Source organism: Sinocyclocheilus grahami, unplaced genomic scaffold (genome assembly GCF_001515645.1).
Source record: "Sinocyclocheilus grahami isolate Dianchi unplaced genomic scaffold, SAMN03320097.WGS_v1.1 scaffold517.1, whole genome shotgun sequence".
In the NCBI taxonomy this organism is placed as follows: Eukaryota; Metazoa; Chordata; class Actinopteri; order Cypriniformes; family Cyprinidae; genus Sinocyclocheilus; species Sinocyclocheilus grahami.
Genome location: NW_015505696.1, coordinates 188,694 through 194,674, shown reverse-complemented (window position 1 = coordinate 194,674; position 5,981 = coordinate 188,694). Strand labels below are relative to the sequence as shown.

The window sequence follows — 5,981 nt, the reverse complement described above, 5'->3', positions numbered from 1 at the left end:
CGTTCACCAAATCCCTCAGCAGATACGGTGAGAGAGAGAGAGAGAAATACAACTGTGCAGTATAAAATCAGAGCATGAAATACTGTATCCCATAATGCAGTGGATCAAACTTGATCTTCTATTGCCAGTGTATTGCCCTGTGTTTGTCAGTGAGGGAGGAAGAGAGAGAAACAGTTTTACAGTCCAGTTTTGAGATCACTGGATAATATAATCACTGGGTGTCTCTTAATAATAAATGTGACTCTTAATTATAATCTTTCTCACATCCTCTTTTCAGTTTTCTTCAGTATTACAGTTTGTTTGCATATATTTTCCCCCAAATTCTCATGAAGTTATAATGAAAGGTATTTCTGTTCGGTTTTCCCACGGTTCTCAACCCTGAATCTGCTTTAGAGTAATCTAAAACACACTTTAAGATCCTAGCAAACAGCAAGCCGTCCTCTTTGTGTCCACAGAGAGCATGCTGAGAACGGCCAGCAGTCCAGACAGCCTTCGCTCGCGGACGCCCATGATCACGCCAGACCTGGAGAGCGGCACCAAACTCTGGCACCTGGTGAAGAACCACGACCATCCGGACCAGCGGGAGGGCGACCGCGGCAGCAAGATGGTCTCCGAGATCTACCTGACGCGTCTGCTGGCTACCAAGGTAAAGAGAGACGCCTGATATCAAAGCTACCTTGAAAAACCTAAAGCAGTGTATGCTTAATTTGCAAAATACTTGCTAAAAACGAGATTAAGCATGTTCAAGATACTAGATAACATCATTTAAAAATCATGGTTGATAGTACTTATCATTCGTTTATCACACTGCAAAATAGAAGGCGGAGTCAGGCGCATTGCATTGTGGGATACAGTGTCTTGTGCATGTTGTATACTGCTAATGTAGTAGATCATCTGGGTATTTGTGCATACAGATTTTCATGAGTACTTACTGCGTATTTCTAGGTAGTATGTAGTATGCCATTCTGAATATACTCATGCATCATTTTAGTATCATTTACACACTAATATAGTACTTATTAATATTTTGAATTTGTTTCATGTTTATATTTTCAGTTTTATATATATATATATATATATATATATATTATTTTAGTTGAAGGTTTAGTCATTTTTTTATGTGGTTTTGCATTTTTTTAATGCTTTTGTCATTAAGTTTTTCTTATTTCTCATTTTATTATTTTATACATTAAAGCTGCATTTCTAAAAATACACATTTTTTTGTTTCAGTGTTTTTAGTACACCTACTTAAAATGTATTTTGGTTAGTTGACAATGCAATATTTATTATTTCCATTTATTTATTTATTTATTTATCAAGTTTTCATCTAATATTTATTTGAATTTTCAGCTTTATTTCACTGAACAAAAACAATTTTTGATAACACTTTATTTTAAGGTGTCCGTGTTACACATGTGACATGTACTTACTATTATAATAACAATTAATTATGCATAATTACATGCAAGTAACCCAAACCCTAATCCTAACCTTAGTTAAGATGTACATGTAGTAAATTAATATTACTCAGTACTTACATGTATAATTACACTGTAACAAGGACACCTTAAAATTTTTAATAATAGTTTTATATTTTTACTTTAGTAAACAATATCAACACTGTCACATAGTTACTTTTAATCAGAGCAAATCGTTTCTTTTTACTACAGTGTCCTGATGTATTTCTCAGGCAGGAGTGTTTAGTATGAGTACTACGGTGAAATCTGTCGCTAATATTCTCCGTCTTGACAAACACACACTGGAACTAATTGCCTCACTTTTGAAGCACATGTCTGATTTTCTCAGCTGATGTCCTCAGACGGTTAGTGTTGACCTTTGTGTGTGAATGACTAGTTGCTCATTAACATTTACCAGTGCTCCCACTCATGGAGAACTGTATCTTAATTAGACCAGTGACCTTTGCTTATTGAGCGGTTTGGGAAAAACTAGCTCTTTATCCGTCCTGTGCTCCGTCTCCGTCTGACACTACATGGATATCTGGGCTCAAACCTGCTGCCTTTCCCTGCAAATATATAGTGTTCATGTGACGAGCACATGCATCTGAACCTACAGCAGTTCGCTTGAGACATTTAAAAAAGCCTGAATGCCACTGCATTATGTAACAGTGTCATGGGCATCAAACAATGCCAAAAAAAAAAAAAAAGTCTAGTTTCTAGGACAAACATCTAAACATCCTTAAATCAAGACTGAAGCAAAACCACATAAAATATGTGAGCCTGGAGCACAAAAGCAGTGTTGAGTCGCTGGGGGATATTTGTAGCAATAGCCAACAATACATTGTGTGTGTCAAAATGATAGATTTTTCATTTATGCCAAAAATCATTAGGATATTAAGTAAAGATCATGTTCCATGAAGATATTTTGTAAATTTCCTACTATAAATATATCAAAACGTAATGTTTGATTAGTAATATGCATTGCTAAGAACTTCATTTGAACAACTTTAAAGATGATTTTCTCAATATTTTGATTTTTTAGCACCCTCAGATTCCAGATTTTCAAATAGTTGTATCTCAGCCAAATATTGTCCGATCCTAACAAACCATTCATCAATGGAAATCTTATTAATTCAGCTTTCAGATAATGCATATATCTCAATTTTAAAAAATTGACCCTTATGATTGATTTTGTGGTCCAGGGTCGTCACATATTAGATATTAGCTCTTGCTTTCTGAAAAATTAATCAAAGTGAAGTGAGTTTAGGTCACTTTGCTTCCTAAGTAAATGTATCTTGATTTAGATATTTGTACTGGAGAACAAGACAAAAATACTAAAGCAAGTGTATATTTACAGTATATTCACAGTCATTTTTGCTTGCAATATAAAATTAAGCGTTGTGGACATTGCAATGATATTGCACTTAGTTTCTGAAAGAAAAAGTTTTGCATTAAAATGTTTTAATAGCATCTCTGATTTATACTTTAGTTGCATTAGTTGAGTTGGTAGGTTTCATTCATTTTTATGAATCAGTTCAGATTGTTTGTATGAATCTATGCATCTAATGTATGGCATAAAAATCTCTGGGACTTTTCATTATTATTTTTTAGAGAAAATGCATTCTGTAAATATTTCTGTTTATCACCATGTCTTGTTATAATGGTGCAATGATTAAATATTATGCCTCAGTTTATTTACAGTGTAAAACATGCCTTGATTGACTCACTCATCTCTCACAGGGGACCACAATTGGTGGCTGACTAAATACTTTTTTGCCCCACTGTATGTGTGTGTGTGTGTATGTATGCATGCATGTTCAGTTAAGCACATCTTTTTATTTCAATTTTAGTCATTTTACTACTTAAGCTTATTTATTAGTTAGTTGCCAAGTCAACATTCCATTGCCTGTGTAACAAACTGGAATTAATCAGCATACATTTAAATGTTTGAAAGTTTGTACACAGAAATGAATAAAAATGGCAAAAAAAAATATTATTCCACATGTTAAAAAAAGAAAGAAAAGAAGCTAGTATACAGAATATACCATGCAGTATGCAGTAACCATTACTATAGTAGTCTGTTTCATTCCAAACATAGCCTTTCTGACTTTTTCTGTCTGTTTCTCTTTGGCGTGCGCTTGTGTTGTTGTTGTGTATCCTAATGCTCTCTTCCTCAGACAGAATGGAAATGATGGATATGAATTCCAAAATCTGTGTTTGTCAGTGAGGGAGGAAGAGAGAGAAACAGTTTTACAGTCCAGTTTTGAGATATCACTGGATAATATAATCACTCTTAATTATAATCTTTCTCACATCCTCTTTTCAGTTTTCTTCAGTATTACAGTTTGTTTGCATATATTTTCCCCCAAATTCTCATGAAGTTATAATGAAAGGTATTTCTGTTCGGTTCTCAACCCTGAATCTGCTTTAGAGTAATCTAAAACACACTTTAAGATCCTAGCAAACAGCAAGCCGTCCTCTTTGTGTCCACAGAGAGCATGCTGAGAACGGCCAGCAGTCCAGACAGCCTTCGCTCGCGGACGCCCATGATCACGCCAGACCTGGAGAGCGGCACCAAACTCTGGCACCTGGTGAAGAACCACGACCATCCGGACCAGCGGGAGGGCGACCGCGGCAGCAAGATGGTCTCCGAGATCTACCTGACGCGTCTGCTGGCTACCAAGGTAAAGAGAGACGCCTGATATCAAAGCTACCTTGAAAAACCTAAAGCAGTGTATGCTTAATTTGCAAAATACTTGCTAAAAACGAGATTAAGCATGTTCAAGATACTAGATAACATCATTTAAAAATCATGGTTGATAGTACTTATCATTCGTTTATCACACTGCAAAATAGAAGGCGGAGTCAGGCGCATTGCATTGTGGGATACAGTGTCTTGTGCATGTTGTATACTGCTAATGTAGTAGATCATCTGGGTATTTGTGCATACAGATTTTCATGAGTACTTACTGCGTATTTCTAGGTAGTATGTAGTATGCCATTCTGAATATACTCATGCATCATTTTAGTATCATTTACACACTAATATAGTACTTATTAATATTTTGAATTTGTTTCATGTTTATATTTTCAGTTTTATATATATATATATATATATATATATATATATATATTATTTTAGTTGAAGGTTTAGTCATTTTTTTATGTGGTTTTGCATTTTTTTAATGCTTTTGTCATTAAGTTTTTCTTATTTCTCATTTTATTATTTTATACATTAAAGCTGCATTTCTAAAAATACACATTTTTTTGTTTCAGTGTTTTTAGTACACCTACTTAAAATGTATTTTGGTTAGTTGACAATGCAATATTTATTATTTCCATTTATTTATTTATTTATTTATCAAGTTTTCATCTAATATTTATTTGAATTTTCAGCTTTATTTCACTGAACAAAAACAATTTTTGATAACACTTTATTTTAAGGTGTCCGTGTTACACATGTGACATGTACTTACTATTATAATAACAATTAATTATGCATAATTACATGCAAGTAAGCCAAACCCTAATCCTAACCTTAGTTAGGATGTACATGTAGTAAATTAATATTACTCAGTACTTACATGTATAATTACACTGTAACAAGGACACCTTAAAATTTTTAATAATAGTTTTATATTTTTACTTTAGTAAACAATATCAACACTGTCACATAGTTACTTTTAATCAGAGCAAATCGTTTCTTTTTACTACAGTGTCCTGATGTATTTCTCAGGCAGGAGTGTTTAGTATGAGTACTACGGTGAAATCTGTCGCTAATATTCTCCGTCTTGACAAACACACACTGGAACTAATTGCCTCACTTTTGAAGCACATGTCTGATTTTCTCAGCTGATGTCCTCAGACGGTTAGTGTTGACCTTTGTGTGTGAATGACTAGTTGCTCATTAACATTTACCAGTGCTCCCACTCATGGAGAACTGTATCTTAATTAGACCAGTGACCTTTGCTTATTGAGCGGTTTGGGAAAAACTAGCTCTTTATCCGTCCTGTGCTCCGTCTCCGTCTGACACTACATGGATATCTGGGCTCAAACCTGCTGCCTTTCCCTGCAAATATATAGTGTTCATGTGACGAGCACATGCATCTGAACCTACAGCAGTTCGCTTGAGACATTTAAAAAAGCCTGAATGCCACTGCATTATGTAACAGTGTCATGGGCATCAAACAATGCCAAAAAAAAAAAAAAAGTCTAGTTTCTAGGACAAACATCTAAACATCCTTAAATCAAGACTGAAGCAAAACCACATAAAATATGTGACCCTGCAGCACAAAAGCAGTGTTGAGTCGCTGGGGGATATTTGTAGCAATAGCCAACAATACATTGTATGGGTCAAAATGATAGATTTTTCATTTATGCCAAAAATCATTAGGATATTAAGTAAAGATCATGTTCCATGAAGATATTTTGTAAATTTCCTACTATAAATATATCAAAACGTAATGTTTGATTAGTAATATGCATTGCTAAGAACTTCATTTGAACAACTTTAAAGATGATTTT

At 34.3% G+C, this 5,981-nt stretch overlaps 1 pseudogene; it reads left to right on the top strand.

The window, feature by feature from the left end:
• Positions 1–5,981, top strand: part of LOC107554856 (plexin-A1-like) — a 139,328-nt pseudogene that overhangs the window by 128,757 nt on the left and 4,590 nt on the right.